Here is a 16,690-nt window from a genome sequence, read left to right as displayed (position 1 = left end):
ATGTTCACTGACCGTTGATTGTTTTCAACAAATCACAAAGATATTGGTACACTATACCTCCTATTTGGTGCTTAGGCCGGAATAGTAGGTACTGCATTAAGCCTTCTAATTCGTGCTGAATTAGGCCAACCTGGGACCCTTCCAGGCGACAACCAAATTTATATTGTAATTGTCACTGCACACACGTTCATGATAATCTCTTTTATAGTAATACCAATTATAATTGGAGGCTTTGTAAATTGGCTAGTGCCCTTAATAACTGGAGCTCCTGATATAGCATTTCCTCGTATGAATAATATAAGCTTCTGGCTACTTCCCCCCTCCTTTCTACTTCTCCTGGCATCTTCCATAATCAAGGCTGGAGCTGGAACCGGCTGAACTGTATATCCTCCTTTAGTAGGTAATCTAGCACATGCTGGAGCATCAGTAGATCTGACTGTTTTTTCTCTCCACTTAGCGGGTATCTCATCAATTCTGGGAGCTATTAATTTTATTACAACTATTATTAACATAAAACCCCCTGCAATAAATCAGTACCAAACTCCACTATTTGTATGATCAGTCCTAATCACAGCCATACTTCTACTATTGTCCCTGCCTGTACTAGCCGCTGGCATTACTGAACTTTTAACAGATCGCAATCTAAATACAACTTTTTTTGACCCAGCCCGAGGAGGGGATCCTATCTTATATCAACACTTATTCTGATTCTTTGGTCATCCTGAAGTATATATTCTAAGTCTCCCTGGCTTTGGGATAATCTCCCATATTGTAACTTACTACTCAGGAAAAAAAGAACCTTTTGGATATATGGGCATAGTTTGAGCAATAATATCCATTGGTTTTCTAGACTTTATTGTATGAGCACACCATATGTTTACAGTTGGAATAGATGTCAATACATGAGCCTATTTTACATCAGCTACTATGATTATTGCAATCCCAACAGGCGTAAAAGTATTTAGCTGACTGGCAACTCTACACGGAGGAAACATAAAATGAGCCCCAGCTATGTTATGAGCTTTGGGCTTTATCTTTTTATTCACAGTAGGGGGTTTAACTAGCATTGTATTAGCCAACTCATCACTAGACATTGTCCTTCAAGATACCTACTACATAGTAGCCCACTTTCACTACGTCCTCTCTATAGGTGCAGTTTTTGCTATCATAGGAGGCTTTGTACACTGATTTCCACTAGTCTCAGGATACACTCTCAACAGCACATGAGCAAAAATTCACTTTATAATTATATTTGTAGGCGTGAATATAACCTTTTTTCCTCAACATTTCCTTGTACTCTCAAGAATACCTCGACATTACTCTACCCATATGCTTACACAATATGAAACACTGTGTCTTCCATAGGATCTTTTATTTCACTAACTGCTGTCATACTCATAGCTTTTATAGTCTGAGAAGCATTTGCCTCTAAATGAGAAGTTCTCATAGTAGAATCAACAAATACCAATCTTGAATGACTACATGGTTGTCCACCACCCTATCACACATTTGAAGAACCTACTTTTGTAAACCTAGTCAAAACAAGAGAGGAAGGAATCGCACCCCCAAACAATGGTTTCAAGCCAATATCATAACCTTTATGTCTCTCTCAATCACTGAAGTATTAGTAAAATTTATATAACTTTGTCAAAGTTAAGTTATAGGTTTAAATCCTTTATACTTCTATGGCATATCCACTCCAACTAGGCTTTCAAGGTGCCACATCCCCAATTATAGAAGAACTGCTTCATTTGCATGATCACACACTAATAATTGTCTTCTTAATTAGCTCCTTGGTCCTATATATTATTTCTCTCATACTAACAGCTAAACTTATTCATACAAACACAACAGATGCCCAAGAGGTAGAAACTATCTGAACCATCCTACCTGCAATTATCTTAATCCTTATTGCCCTACCCTCCTTACACATCCTTTACATAATAGACGAAATCAATAACCCCTCTTTAACCGTAAAAACAATGGGCCATCAGGCCCCGGAAGATGACTGGTTAGCCAGAGACGGGTAAGATTCCTCAAGGGAGGAACAACCTAAGACAGGCACAGTCGCAGGGGGGCCATCAGGTGAGAAATTGGGGATCAACAGAGGTGAGGCTTAGAACCTCACCCCCCCTGTTCTGAGAGAAATCTTCTGCATCCGTGGATGTTTTGTTGCCCTTGTCTAGCTTGGATTAATACTTAGTCTATAGGCACACACCTGATCATCTACATTTGTCCTCTTACAGCACTAAACTATGTTTTCTACCTTTATCTTGCATCTACCTACCACTTCAGCATTTTATTAAAAAAAAATAATAATAATAATAATAATAAGGGAGAAATGTGGGATTCACATATAAATCAAGTATAAAAATCAAACGAATAATCATAATTGACCTGATTGTTTATAGTTCATGATGTGTGATCAAAACCGAAAATTTCTGTGATGACTGCCGTTGCACTGTTCACCATGTAAGAACTTATTTCACTATGTAAGAACTTGTTCACCATGTAAAAACTTGTTCGTTATGCTTCAGAAGATTGGAGACTGTTGAGAATTAGGCATGGGGTTGATAAATGATTGTGCATTGAGTCCCCTATACAGAATTTTATTGTTGTTAACAACCATATGATCAATAAATATGAGAGATGCCCTCTCAAAAGAAAAAAAATGGGCCATCAATGGTACTGAAGCTATGAGTATACAGACTATGAAGACCTACGCTTTGACTCATATATAAATCCCACCCAAGACTTAAAGCCTGGTGAGCTTCGACTTTTAGAAGTGGATAATCGACTTGTATTACCCATAGAAATAACTATCCGAATACTCATTTCGTCTGAAGACAGTTCTACACTCGAGCTGTCCCATCTATAGGTCTAAAAACAGATGCTGTTCCTGGACGTCTAAATCAAACAACCCTAATATCAACCCGACCAGGCCTATTCTACGGACAATGTTCAGAAATCTGCGGCTCAAATCATAGCTTTATACCAATCGTTCTTCAACTAGTACCTCTAAAAACATTTGAAAACTGAACTACATCTATACTGTAAGTCATCAAGAAGCTAGTAGCACTAACCTTTTAAGTTAGAGATAGAGAACATGCTTCTCCTTAATGATATGCCCCAGTTAGACACCACAATATGATTTATTACAATTACATCCATAATTCTAACTCTCTTCATCCATAATTCTAACTCTCTTCATCCTACTTCAATTAAAAATCTCTAAACACCATTATCCCCATAATACAGAAACTATGATAAAATCACACTATAAAATTTATACCCCCTGAGAAAAGAAATTAATGAAAATCTATTTGCCTCTTTTATTACCCTAGTAATAATAGGAATCTCTATTGTCACAATTATTTTCATATTCCCAATAATCCTTTTCCCAACATCAAAACGATTGATTAATAATTGTGTCTATCTATTCAACAATGACTTTTACAACATCTAAACAAATAATAAGCATCCACAACTACAAAGGACAAACCTTGAACCCTAATACTAATAACACTAATTATCTTCATTGCATCCACAAATCTTCTAGGCCTAATACCCCATTCACAGCTACAACCCAATTATCAATAAACCTAGGCATAGCTGTCCCCCTATTAGCAGCCACCATAATTACAGGCTTCTGACATAAAACAAAAGCATCTCTAGCCCACTTTCTACCCCAAGGTACACCAATCCTCCTTATCCCCATGCTAGTAATTATCGAAACAATCAGTCTATTTATTCAACCAGTAGCACTCTCAGTACGACTAACTGCCAATATTACTGCAGGACATTTACTAATACATCTAATTGGAAGCGCAACTCTGGCCCTAATGTCAATTAGTCTCACTGTAGCAACAACTACTTTTATTATCTTAGTCCTACTTACAATTCTTGAATTCACGGTCGCACTCATTCAAGCATATGTATTTACTCTACTAATTAGCCTTTACTTACATGACAACACATAATGACCCACCAAACTCACTCTTTCCACATGTAAATCCAAGCCCTTGACCTTTAACCGGAGCCCTATCTGCCCTCTTAATAACGTCAGGCCTAGCAATATGATTCCACTTTAACTCCATAATCTTATTATCCTTAGGATTAACAACAAATTATTTAACAATATATCAATGATGACGTGATATTGTATGAGGCAGTACCTTTCAAGGCCACCATACACCTACAGTCCAAAAAGGACTCCAATACGGCATAATCTTATTTATCGTCTCAGAAGTACTCTTTTTCACAGGCTTTTTCTGAGCATTCTACCACTCAAGTCTAGCCCCCACTCCTGAACTAAGAGGATGTTGACCTTCTACAGATATCAAACCCCTTAGAAGTTCCCCTACTCAACACATCTGTCCTCCTGGCCTCAGGAGTCTCAATTACTTGAGCACATCATAGCTTAATAGAAGGTAATAGAAACCATATAACCCAGACCTTATTAATTACAATTCTCCTAGGTATTTACTTCACATTACTCCAAATTTCTGAATACTACAAGGCACCATTTACAATTTCCAATGGCGTATATGGCTCTACATTCTTTGTAGCAACCAGATTTCATGGATTACACGTAATCACTGGTACTTCCTTCCTAATTGTATGCCTATTACGACAACTAAAATATCACTTTACATCAAACCATCACTTCGGATTTGAAGCTACCTCTTGATACTGACACTTTGTAGATGTGGTATGACTATTCCTATATGTCTCCATTTACTGATGAGGCTCTTATTTTCTGAGTATGCGCAGTACAGTTGACTTCCAATTAACAGGCTCTGGTTAAACCCAGAAGAAAATAATAAACCTACTCTTAGTGATAATAACCAACACCATACTAGCATCCCTACTTATATTAATCGCGTTCTGACTCCCTCAGTTAAATACATATTCAGAAAAAATCACTCCCTATGAATGCGGATTTGATCCTATAGGATCAGCACGATTACCTTTCTCCATAAAATTTTTCCTAATTGCTATTACATTTTTACTGTTTGATTTAGAAATCGCATTACTCCTACCACTCCCATGGGCATCACAAACAAATCACCTAAATACTATACTTACAGTAGCCTTACTACTGATCTTATTAATGGCCATCAGTTTAGCCTATGAATGAACACAAAAAGGCTTAGAATGAACCGAATATGATAGCTAGTTCATATAAAATAAATGATTTCAACTCATTAGATTATGACCTACTCATAGCTATTAAATGTCTCTAATCTACATTAGTACAACACTGGCATTTATTATTTCCCTAACAGGAATATTAATGTATCGATCACACCTTATATCCTCATTATTATGCCTAGAAGGCATAATATTATCCCTATTCATAATAATTACTATCACAATTCTAAGTAACCACTTCACACTAGCCAACATAGCACCTATTATTCTCCTCATACTAGCAGCGTGTGAAGCTGCCCTAGGTCTCTCCTTGCTAGTGCTCGTATCTAACACATTCGGCACAGACTATGTACAAAACCTAAATCTCCTCCAATGCTAAAACTAATTATCCCCACAACCATACTAATTCCTCTAACATGACTATCAAACAAGAATATAATATGAATTAACGTTACATCATATAGCATATTGATTAGTCTGACATCTCTAAGCACCCTAAATCAATATGATGACAACAGCATTAACTTCGCAACTATCTTTTTTTCAGACCCCTTGTCAGCACCCTTGCTTGTACTAACAATATGACTTCTCCTCTTAATACTATTAGCCAGCCAAACTCACCTATCCAGCGAACCCTTAAACCAAAAAAAATTATACATTACCATACTAACCATCCTCCAAGTACTACTAATTATAACATTTACCTCCTCTGAATTTATTATATTTTACATTTTATTCAAAGCAACACTTGTACCAACCTTAATCATTATTACACGATGAGGAAACCAAGCAGAACGCTTAAATGCAGGGTCTTACTTTCTCTTCTATACAACAGTAGGCTCACTTCCCCTTTTAGTAATTCTTATATACACTCAAAATATAACAGGAACTCTTAATCTGCTGATACTACAATATTGAGCAAAACCCATAAATGACTCTTGATCAAATATATTAATCTGGCTAGCATGCATAATAGCATTTATAGTAAAAATACCCCTATGTGGCCTACACCTCTGATTACCAAAAGCCCACATAGAGGGCCCCATTGCAGGATCTATAGTACTTGCAGCAGTATTACTAAAACTAGGTGGATATGGAATATTACGCATTACTGTTATACTCGAACCAATAACATTCATAGCATATCCCTTCTTAATGCTCTCTCTATGAAGAATAATCATAACAAGCTCGATCTGCCTTTGCCAAACTGATCTAAAATCACTAATCGCTTATTCTTCCGTAAGCCGTATAGCACTTGTAATTGTCGCAATCCTAATTCAAACCCCATGAAGTTATATAGGAGCCACAGCTCTTATAATTGCTCATGGTCTAACATCATCTGTATTATTCTGCCTAGCGAACACAAACTACAAACGAATTCATAGCCGGACTATAATACTAGCACGAGACCTGCAGACTCTCCTACCCTTAATAGCTGCTTGATGACTTCTAGCGAGTTTAGCTAATGTAGCTTTACCACCTAGCATCAACTTAATCAGAGAGTTATTCATAGTAATATCATCATTCTCATGATCTAATACTACTATTATCCTAACTGGGACAAACATCATCATTACAGTTATCTACTCCCTATATATACTAATATCCACCCAACGAAGCAAATATACGCACCATATCAATAATATCAACCCTTCCTTTACTGGAGAAAATACTCTAATGGCTCTACATATACTACCCCTCCTAATACTATCAATTAACCCCAAAATTATTCTAGGACCCCTTTACTGTAAATATAGTTTAACAAAACATCAGATTATGGATCTGATAATAGAAGACCCTAACTTCTTATTTACCAAAAAAGTAAGATGTATAAGGCTGATGGGACAAAAACCTAGGCTTAAATATATTATTCTGGAATATAAAAGCAATTAAGAATAAAACTATAACAATAACTGTTAAAACCCAGGGAAGGATAGCTAAATCCTTGTTTTTATTATAGGAAGCAAATAAATAATGTCTTTTAAATCAAGAAATTAAGAAATGGCAGCAACAGTATACAACTGAAAATTTGGGGTAATTACTATACCAAAAAGTTAAAGTCATTAAAAAGTGGAAGGGGATTAATGGGCATTGTGATTGGCACACATAATGTAAGGGTGAGCACAGGGAAGGCAGTATAGCACAGAGAAGACAAGTAGTGACTCTACAGCATCTTACTATGCTGATGGACAGTGACTGCAATGGGGGGGACTTGATAATATGGGTTAATGTTGAAACCACAATACTGCTCATGGGAAACCTTCATAAGATTTAATATCAATGATACTTTAATTTTAAAAAAATAGTTAAGATGGTAAATTCTTTGCTATGTATATTTTACTAGAATAAAAAAAAAAAGTGGCTGCTCCCTCCATGCATGTGTGTGTATGTCTGTTATAAGCATAGAAACAAAGTTTTGGAGGCTACATACCAGATTGTTTGCAGTTGTAACTATTCAGGAGATAGTTTAAAGGAATAAGAGGGTAAAAATCAGTAATTATTACAAATAATTTTAATCTTCTTACCAAATAAAGAGGATTGCTTGCCTCTGGAAAGTGGGACTGGGAAATGGGGTAGAGAGATATTGTTTTTCAGTATAAATTCTTCAGTACTATTTTATTTTTACCATGTGTATGTATTACTTTGATAAAAGAGGAAAATGAATTTAGAAAGAGGAAAAAGTTCTTGGTTCACTCTAGCACATAAACAAACTCCCCAAAGTACCATACTTTCATGGCCAGATAATTCTGGCTTTGGAAATTTTTTAAGTGATCACCATGGCTAAAAGAATTAAAATAAGATTAAGTAACATTAAACACCCTCTTATCTGGCGGTTAGACCAGCTCTTCTGGGCCAGTGGTGACTCCTGGTGGTCAGGGTACTTCCTACTACGTCCTTTCTCCCTCAGATTATTGATTTGGCTTTGCTACTCACCGGTCAGTTATTCCAGTGTTGGAGGCAGTCATTTATTCCACAAGTATATATAGACTGGGCCCTTTAAATATATAACCTTACTTATTAATTCTCACAGCAAGTCTGTGAGGTAGGGATTCCCATTTTGTGGATGGGTAAACTGAGATTCAGAAGTTATAACTTTCCCAAGGTCCCCACATCTGAAGAGTGAAATGCCATGATCCTGATATAGGTCTTATTTCAAACAGATTGATGTCAGATAAAATGGAGAAAATTGTGTGCTGTGCTGAAAAGGGAGCTTCCTAATGGTTTTAACAAGTAGTGTGTATAATCTGATTTGTTATTTGCGAGAGTTGGAAAGGAAAACTCAGAGTATCTGGGGTTAAATTTATCCCTTTCTCTTCCAACTAAAATTTGAATTCAATTAAAGTCAGTAAAGTTAAGAATAGTGCTCTGTATAACAAAACAACTGAAAAAGAAAAACAGATCTCTATACTTAGAAGGGAAATGATTCATAAGAAGAAGCTTTTGACTTTTTAGGTAGAGGTAGCTCGTAGAAAGCTAAGTGCAAAGGTTTGGAATGAGGCAGATCAGAACCTAAATCCCAGCTCTCCCCTGGTAAACTTGGGTGGGTTCTTAGTCTCTCAAAGCTTCCAGCTATAAAATAGAAATCATCACTGGCATATGGGGTTGTTGTGAGGTTTTGGTAAGATGATGAACCTAAAACAACTACCGCAGTGCTGTGGCACCAACTGACATTTAAAGAAAAGACAAGGAGCTTGTTTCCTTTCGTTGTTAATACTTAATTCCTTTGACAGCTATGAGAGTGTTGAAAATTTTTTTCTCATTCTACAAGAAAAAAAAGGAAAACCCAAAATATCTAAAGGATGTGAATTATTTAAAAATTGCAAAACTTCTAATTCTTGGGTATCAATCTAGGCAGTGCATCTCTAATTAAATGCTAAATACTAATTTTTTCAAAAGCCACTTTATGTGCCTCTTATAAATCAAATGTAGTTACCACTGTAACATTCCTCCCATAAAAATGAACTACATAGAAAAGGGTTAACATAACAGGCCTTAGACTACTTTCCTTAGAAAGGCCTGCTTACATGCTTTTGCTGGCATCTGGAAACTTGAATGGTCAGTAGTTCTCTACACTGATAAAAAAAAATTGAGAGGGACTCAGCTGTGCCTAGACTACCAACAGTGTTGTTTATGTTGAATACTTTCTGAGAGTCTAGAATTTTGGTTTATGCTAGGCAGAGGGTGCCTACATGACCAGCCCTTTAAAAAAAACCTCCCAGGTACTGCATATCTAATGAGCTTCCTTGATAGAAAGCATGTGTTGTCACAATTTGATGCTAGAGAAATTGTGTTCTGGGAGACTCCACTGGTTCTCTGGAATTTTCCCCATGCACCTTTTCCCTGGCTGATACGCCTTTGTATCCTTTCACTGTAATAAATCCTATACATGAGTACAGCTAGGTGCTGAGTCCTCTGAGTCCTCCTAAAGGATCACTGAACCTGGGGGTGGCCTTGGGGATCCCTAATGCATGAGCCCTACATAAGATAATAATTCATTTTGTTAGAGAAAAGCCTTAGAGGTATAAACAAATTGTAAATATATTGGGCTTTGTACAAAAACTAAAGATGTAGATCATCCATTGTTTACTAAATATTAATTGAGCATTTACCATATTTCTAGCTCTCTCTCAAGGACTATGAGAAGCACAACAAATATGAAGGCCCATAAGGGAATTACCTCCTCTTAGTACAATTAGATCATTAGATGTGTAATCACGTGAGTAGGAGACAGTACAATTTAGTGCCTAATCAATGTGAGTGTTGTTGAAATTCTGAAGGTAGAGAGTTTATTTACAGCTGTAATGGTTACTGAAAACTCTATTAGCTTTTCAGTTGAGCATGCTGGAAGGATGCATTTTCATTGACAAGGAAGTAAGGGTGGGTGGGCAGCTTGAGTAAGTCATGAATAGGAGTTGCTGATCGATTGGCCTGATTGCAAAGAGAGTTCACATTGGACAGAAGTGGAAGATAAAGACTGAATGCCATTAAAAAGAGTTCGCTTTTCACTGCCCACAGAATGAAAATTAATTTAAGATTCTTGCACTAAGTTGTAATGTGACTAAAGTGGTATTTAAGCTGGCAGGCAGGCTGATGCTCTTTGGATTCAAATGGCAGTAGATTAGAAATGGGGAGAGAAATTAGGACTCTACTAAAATAACCCAGGCAGGAGCTAATAAGAACTTGAACTTAGAGATTTCTCATGTAAGCGACTGATGAAATGATAATGTTACAACAGATGCCTTGCTCATATGACAGTAAAGTCAAGATGAATTGTTTTATTTTGTCCTGCTATGGGGAATATAATATGTCATGGGCAGAGGGTATGAGGACGTAAACTGTATGTTTAACATACTACACTGACACAATATGTGAGCAGGTGGAGATGTATTTATTATGGATTTCTTATATTTTGGTCTACTGAAAATAAGCCTGCTTACTGAACTTTTCATCTAGAATTTCCTTACAACATTGTGCCTTTTTAAATGTTACTAGTGAAAATTAATTTATAAGGATCCAGTTTCTCCTGGGAAGATGTGTCCATTAAAGAGGTTAGAAAAAAATAAAAAGACTAAAAGGTAATCTTTGTATAGTAATATTTGAAATATTTATTAAAATGGTCAGATTTTATATACCATAGTTAATAAAACATTCAGAAAATACATTGTACCATTATAGTAATCATATAAACTGAAGTCAAATTATTGCCTAATAGTGTTTTGAAGACCTTTCCAAAAGACATTACTTAAATCTTTTCAGAGCACTCTTCCCTTGTGAAATCATTTAAATCACTTTTGAGGTTTATTAAGACTGTCAGAGCAGGTTTAACACCTGGTCTGCTTTAATAAAGGAATAGTTAAGAAAAATTTTTTTCCTGTATTTTTGAGGATTCCCAAGTTTGCCTCATTTTGTTCATTCTTTTTTGTGTTCATAGCTAAATACTTTTCTAAGTTTCACATGAGCTTATGATAAAAAAACATGTGAATTAAGGGAGTGTCCAGGAAATTAATGAGCACATCTGTGTATTGGATCTTTTACTTTGTAAACAAGCTAAAGGGATTTCTTGTCTTTGGCCAGAGTATGAAGATTTTTTTTTAACTCAAAATATTTTATTTTTTAAGTAAAATTTTGGTGCAGTAATACCCTGAGGTGTCGCCAGTGTAAGTGGGTTGTGAAATATTAAATCACAAGTGAGGAAGAGCTGATTAACACCTTTTCAGTCACAGTTACTGTATGTCTAAAAGTCTGACTTTTTGAAGTTTGTGTTGGATTCACGCCTTTTTTTTTTTTTACTTATTTTTTATTTTTATTTTTATTTTGGTAGCATTAATCTACAATTACATGTTTTGAAGATTTTACTTCACTGCACACCGTTTACTTCTTTTTAGGAATTCTTTTCTATAACTCAAAAGTAGTAAGATTCACATGGAAAACATAGAAAGTAGAAAAGAAAAAGAACAAAAAAAGCATAAAAATGAACCAACTAGAGGTAAACACTATTATTAATATTTAAAATACTGTACTTATCTGTTTTTTCACAAACCATTATTCAATTGTAAAACTATTTTTAATTGATGTCTGCCATTCCATTGTATGTTATTTCCATGATTTATTGAACTAAGCCCCTTTGAAGGTAGTCTTCTTTGCTTTCTTTTTTAAATACTTTTATAAGCACACTACACTGAGCATAATTATAGCCAAATTTTGTGTGCATCCATTATTATTTAGGATTAACACTAGAAATGGAATTATTGAATGAAAAGGCATATATATTTTTAAGGCTTAAGTAGCAAATATAAAAAATAACCAAATTAGAAAATGTTGTTTGACCACATGGCACAGAATTTTTTTTTTTGAGGTATAAGTGACATACAATATTGTATTAGTTTCAGGTGTACAACATGATGATTTAGCATTTGTATACGTTGCAAAATGATCACCACAGTAAGTCTGATTACCATCTGTCACCTTACAAATAACAATGTTAGGACTATATTCCCCATGCTGTACATTATATCCCCATGAGATTTATTTTATGACTGGGAGCTTGTACTTCTTAATCCCCTTTACCCATTTGCTGACCTCTCCAAATCCCCTCCCCTCTGGCAACCACCAGTCTGTTCTCTGTATCTGTGGGTCCAGATTTTGTTTTATTTTGTTTGTTTTATTTTTTAGGTTCCACATATAAGTGAGATCATGTGATATTTGTCATTCTTGGATTCATTTCACTTAGCATAAGGCCCTCAAGGACAATCCATTATGTTGCAAATAGCAAGATAAAATTCTTCTTCGTGGCTGAGTAGTATTCCATTGAATTTCAGAAGGAAATGATACATCTGTAGCTGTAGATTGGTGTGTCCTTGGGAAGAGGGGAGTTCAGGATCTTTCTACGCTGCCATTTTGGGCCCCTCTTCTCCTTACGGCACAGAATTCTTTATGCCCTGGCCAGAAATGGGGTCCTCTACTCACATTATTATTATAGCTATCATAATGGTAGCTGATATTTATTGAGCACTTTCCCCATGGGCCAGGAATTTTTCTAAACTTTTTTATCCTCAAAATAATCCTAGGAGAAAGGTACTATTACTGCAACTGTTATTACTGTCATTCCTGAGGAGAGAGAAAAAAATGGTACTGAAACAGCTCAAAGTGGCAGAACTGTGGAGGCAGTCTGGCTCCACAGTACATTCTTGATAACTAAACTCTGCTATGTATCAAATGTTATGTTGCATGTTCTCTCATTTTTATGTTTTAACAAAATAGTAGAAAAAATATATGTAGTATGACTTTTTCTGAATAACAGGCTGTAGCTCCATGCCAAAGTGGGTTTCAGCTCTGGATTCACTGAGACTGAATAATGACAATGGAATGTTACGGGTAAAAAGAGACTCATACCAAGCTTTATTCTCATGGTGGTAGGTCAAGTGTTGGAACCCCATCTGCACCCAGTAGTCTGCAGGTAAACAAGTCTCTGTCTCTGCCTCCGGCTTAGCCTCTGCCCTCCACTCCAGGCTCTGTCTCCACTGCTCCCAGCCTCTTCTCTCTTCTTTCCTGCTCTCTTGCTCTCTTGTTCTCCTCTCCAGGCTCTGCTCTCCTCTGCCTTAGCACCTGGCAGAGCTCTTTTTATAGCAACACTGGCAATAATGGCTTGTGGCCAATGGGTATGCAAGCATGTGCCTGTGCAATAGGAACGGGCACGATGGTGTAATAGGAACGGGCATAGAAGTGAAATGCATTGTCAAGATACATAGGATCATGTACCAAATACAGCGAACTTTAGAGCATGTATATGTAAAAAAGTGAATGGAAAGAAGAAATTAGGAACAAGATTAAAATGATTTTAAAAACCAACAAATAATGAACATAGGGAAAGACCATCCAATACAGACATAATTAAATTTCTCATAGAAGAAAAACCAATGGACAATTACTAAAAAACTATAAAAACAGGTCCCTGAAATTTAAAAAAATAATTTGAAACTAAATATTGATAAGGTTAATAACATAGCTGGGGAAAAAAATCAGACCAGAATAACCACCACTGATATACAATATGCAAAAAATCACTAGACTTCAAAGAAAAAAAAAATCTCTTGTACATTAAGGAAAAAAGACAAATAACTTATAGGAAGAAGAAAACTCAAACGTGTTCAGATATTTTACAGCAGCTTTTAGGCCAAAAGGATACACACACACACACACACACAATATATATATATATATGTATATATTGATATATATGTATTAATGTATATTGATATATATGTTGCAATTGCAGTGATTTTTTTATGCAGTTAACATCATCATTTATGAGTTATGTTGGTAGCATCGTATCCCCTGATATGATGACTTGAGAAGGGCATTTCACCTCTATTGATTTCCTTCCAAAAGCCCATAATCCAGACTGATTATGAGAAAACATACTATAAATCCAAATTGATACAAAATATATAACCAGTACTCCTCAAAACTGATAAGGTCTTGAAAAACAAAGATTGAGGAACTATCACAGACCAGAGGAGACTGAATAGACATGAAAAACACAATATGACATCCTGGATTAGATCCTGGAATAGAAAAAGGACATTACTGGGGGAAAAAAAAAGTGAAATTTGAATAAAATCTGGGGTTTGGTTATAGTAATAATCTAATATTGGTTTCTTAGTTTTAATAAGTATATTATGGATACATAAAATGTTAACAGAGGAAAATGGCTGAAATGTATATAGGATTTCTCTCTACTATCTTTGTAACTTTTCTGAAAACCTAAAATTATTTCAAATAAAAAGTTTATTGTTTAAAATGGAAAGTAGGGAGAGCACACACAAGAGTTTTTAAATTGTTTTCAATAACCACTTAAGATTTAAAAAGTCTTTGGCTCAATCCACTTAGCATTTCACACTCATCTGTCTGTATTCCTCAAAAAGTTCAACTTTCAATGAATTTCATTAATACTCTGCTAAAATATACTGGTGTAAATAAAGTTCAGTTTATTGTACAATCCACTTTTGAAACCAACATGAACTCTTAGAAGGAGTTTTTAATGGGCTTGTCTTTTATGCTTATTCATGGATTTCAGTAAATTTTATGTGCACAAATGATACCAGAGTTCACATTGCCACTAGTAATGATGCCTAAGCTGTAGAAGATGGGACACGATTTTATGTATTTTCTAGTTATCCTATTTTTATTAACTTCTAGCTTAATTCCACTGTAATCAGAGAATATTTTCTACATGGTTCCTATCATTTTAAATTTGTAAGAATTCCTTTATGACCAAGAATACTTTTTAATGTTTCATGTTTTGATTGTTCTGGGTTCAGTATACATAAACTAAATCATTTTCAATAATTATGTTGTTGAAATCTCTACTTATTAATTTTTGTCTGTTTTTCTATCAGTTACTGGAAAAAAAATGAGTTAAAAACTTCCCCTGTGGATCCTGAGCTTCAGAAAGTCCCTAAATCTCCCCATGAGATTTGGAAATTTAGTTAATAAACCAAAAAATCTATGGACAACATAATATGTGGCAAAATTTGAGCCAGAATATAAAGTATCCGCACAAACCTCCAAGCACTAATGGTGGGAACAACCCACCAACACAGCTCCAGGGCCTGTGCAACATCAGCGTGTGTGTGGGAAGAAACAGACGGAAGCAATGGGGCATTTGATAGTCTAGGAACTTACCAACAGGCATTCCCTAGAAATCTTAGTAACAAATTTGGAAAGCAGTTGAAACTGCCAGGGATTTCCATATCTTATTAGTGGGTGAGTATAAGCTATCTGCAAGCAGATCTGAAGGGGTTGGCATAGCCTTTGTCCTGCTACCCCTCAATGCTAACCAATTAAAGCCTCTTCCAAGACAGGGCTACCTACTGAAAAAACCTGCTGGAGAATCCAAATTGAGCAGGATGGGGGAAAGGAGGATGCAGATTACATGATTAGAGCAAAATGGGATATTTCACAAAAGAACAGAAGAGGGAGCTCGAGAACCATAAATAGGCTAAGTATTACATCATTGCACATAGGCAGTGAGTAGATTAGGATCAGGTGAGGATCCTGGCCATGGAACTTCCTCCCCAATGAAGGGACAGAGCAGCTCCATCACCCCCAAAACATTTCCTCTTGTTTCCCTGAGCCCCTGACACCTACTCATCTGTCTTCTATCTCTGGGAGTTTACCTTTCTTAGGATTTCATATAAGTGGAGTCATACAGTAAGCAGCCATTAAATCCTTTTCTATTTTAAACTTTTTCCACTTTTCAGGCTGTATTTCCCCTATGAAATTATATTCTTTGTTCTCCCTTGTGTCCATTCTGGTCTAGTCTTCATTTTTGAAATGATGTTTTGTTTTGTGTTTGCTGAATTACTGTCCAGGTGTTACTAATTTTTTAGGTTTTATAATTCTGGTTTATGTTGCTCTTTCACATTGCAGATCATTGTTTTAATAACTTGGATAATTTTGAAATGTCAGGATAAGCTTTCCTTTGCTTTTTCTTATGCTTATTCTTACATTTTTTCTGAGTGATACTTAACTCCATTTGTTTTCTGATGCTCATTTTTACATGAAATGAGGTGCTTTAACTTACATAGAGCATTGTAAAATTATTGGTGTTCACTGCCTTTTCAACTGTGAGTATAAAATAAAGCCATATTAGTAATTCAGTTGTCCTGATACTTTTATACTTATGTGAAGTTATATTTACATAATCGGATCCTTACTGTATATTTGGAGATAGTTGATAACAGTTGAGGCTACAACCGTGTATGTGTTTTATTGATAGTAAAATTAAGAAAGGGAGTGTTATTATAATTTCTTGTCCTTACATTCTTACCTGTAAAATCTTTTATACCAGAATCATATAGATTATAAATTATACAAATGTTACTATACTAAACTTCATTTCTCTCAAGCAATATTTGTAATCTGTAAGAACGTTTAGAATAGATTAGAGGATGGATCATTTTAAACAATACCTCCCTGTTAGCTAATTTTAGATAGAATCTACACATTGAAAGCATATATTATGGTATAATTT

General features: G+C 35.5%; 1 pseudogene; it reads left to right on the top strand.

Annotated features, from left to right (window-relative positions):
* On the top strand, positions 1 to 1,617 carry LOC118908230 (cytochrome c oxidase subunit 1-like; annotated as a pseudogene).
* Positions 1,618 to 16,690: the final 15,073 nt, after the last annotated feature.

Source organism: Manis pentadactyla, chromosome 1 (assembly GCF_030020395.1).
Source record: "Manis pentadactyla isolate mManPen7 chromosome 1, mManPen7.hap1, whole genome shotgun sequence".
Classification (NCBI taxonomy): domain Eukaryota; kingdom Metazoa; phylum Chordata; class Mammalia; order Pholidota; family Manidae; genus Manis; species Manis pentadactyla.
Note: the sequence above shows the minus strand (reverse complement) of the source record. Positions and strands in the feature narration are given on the sequence as shown.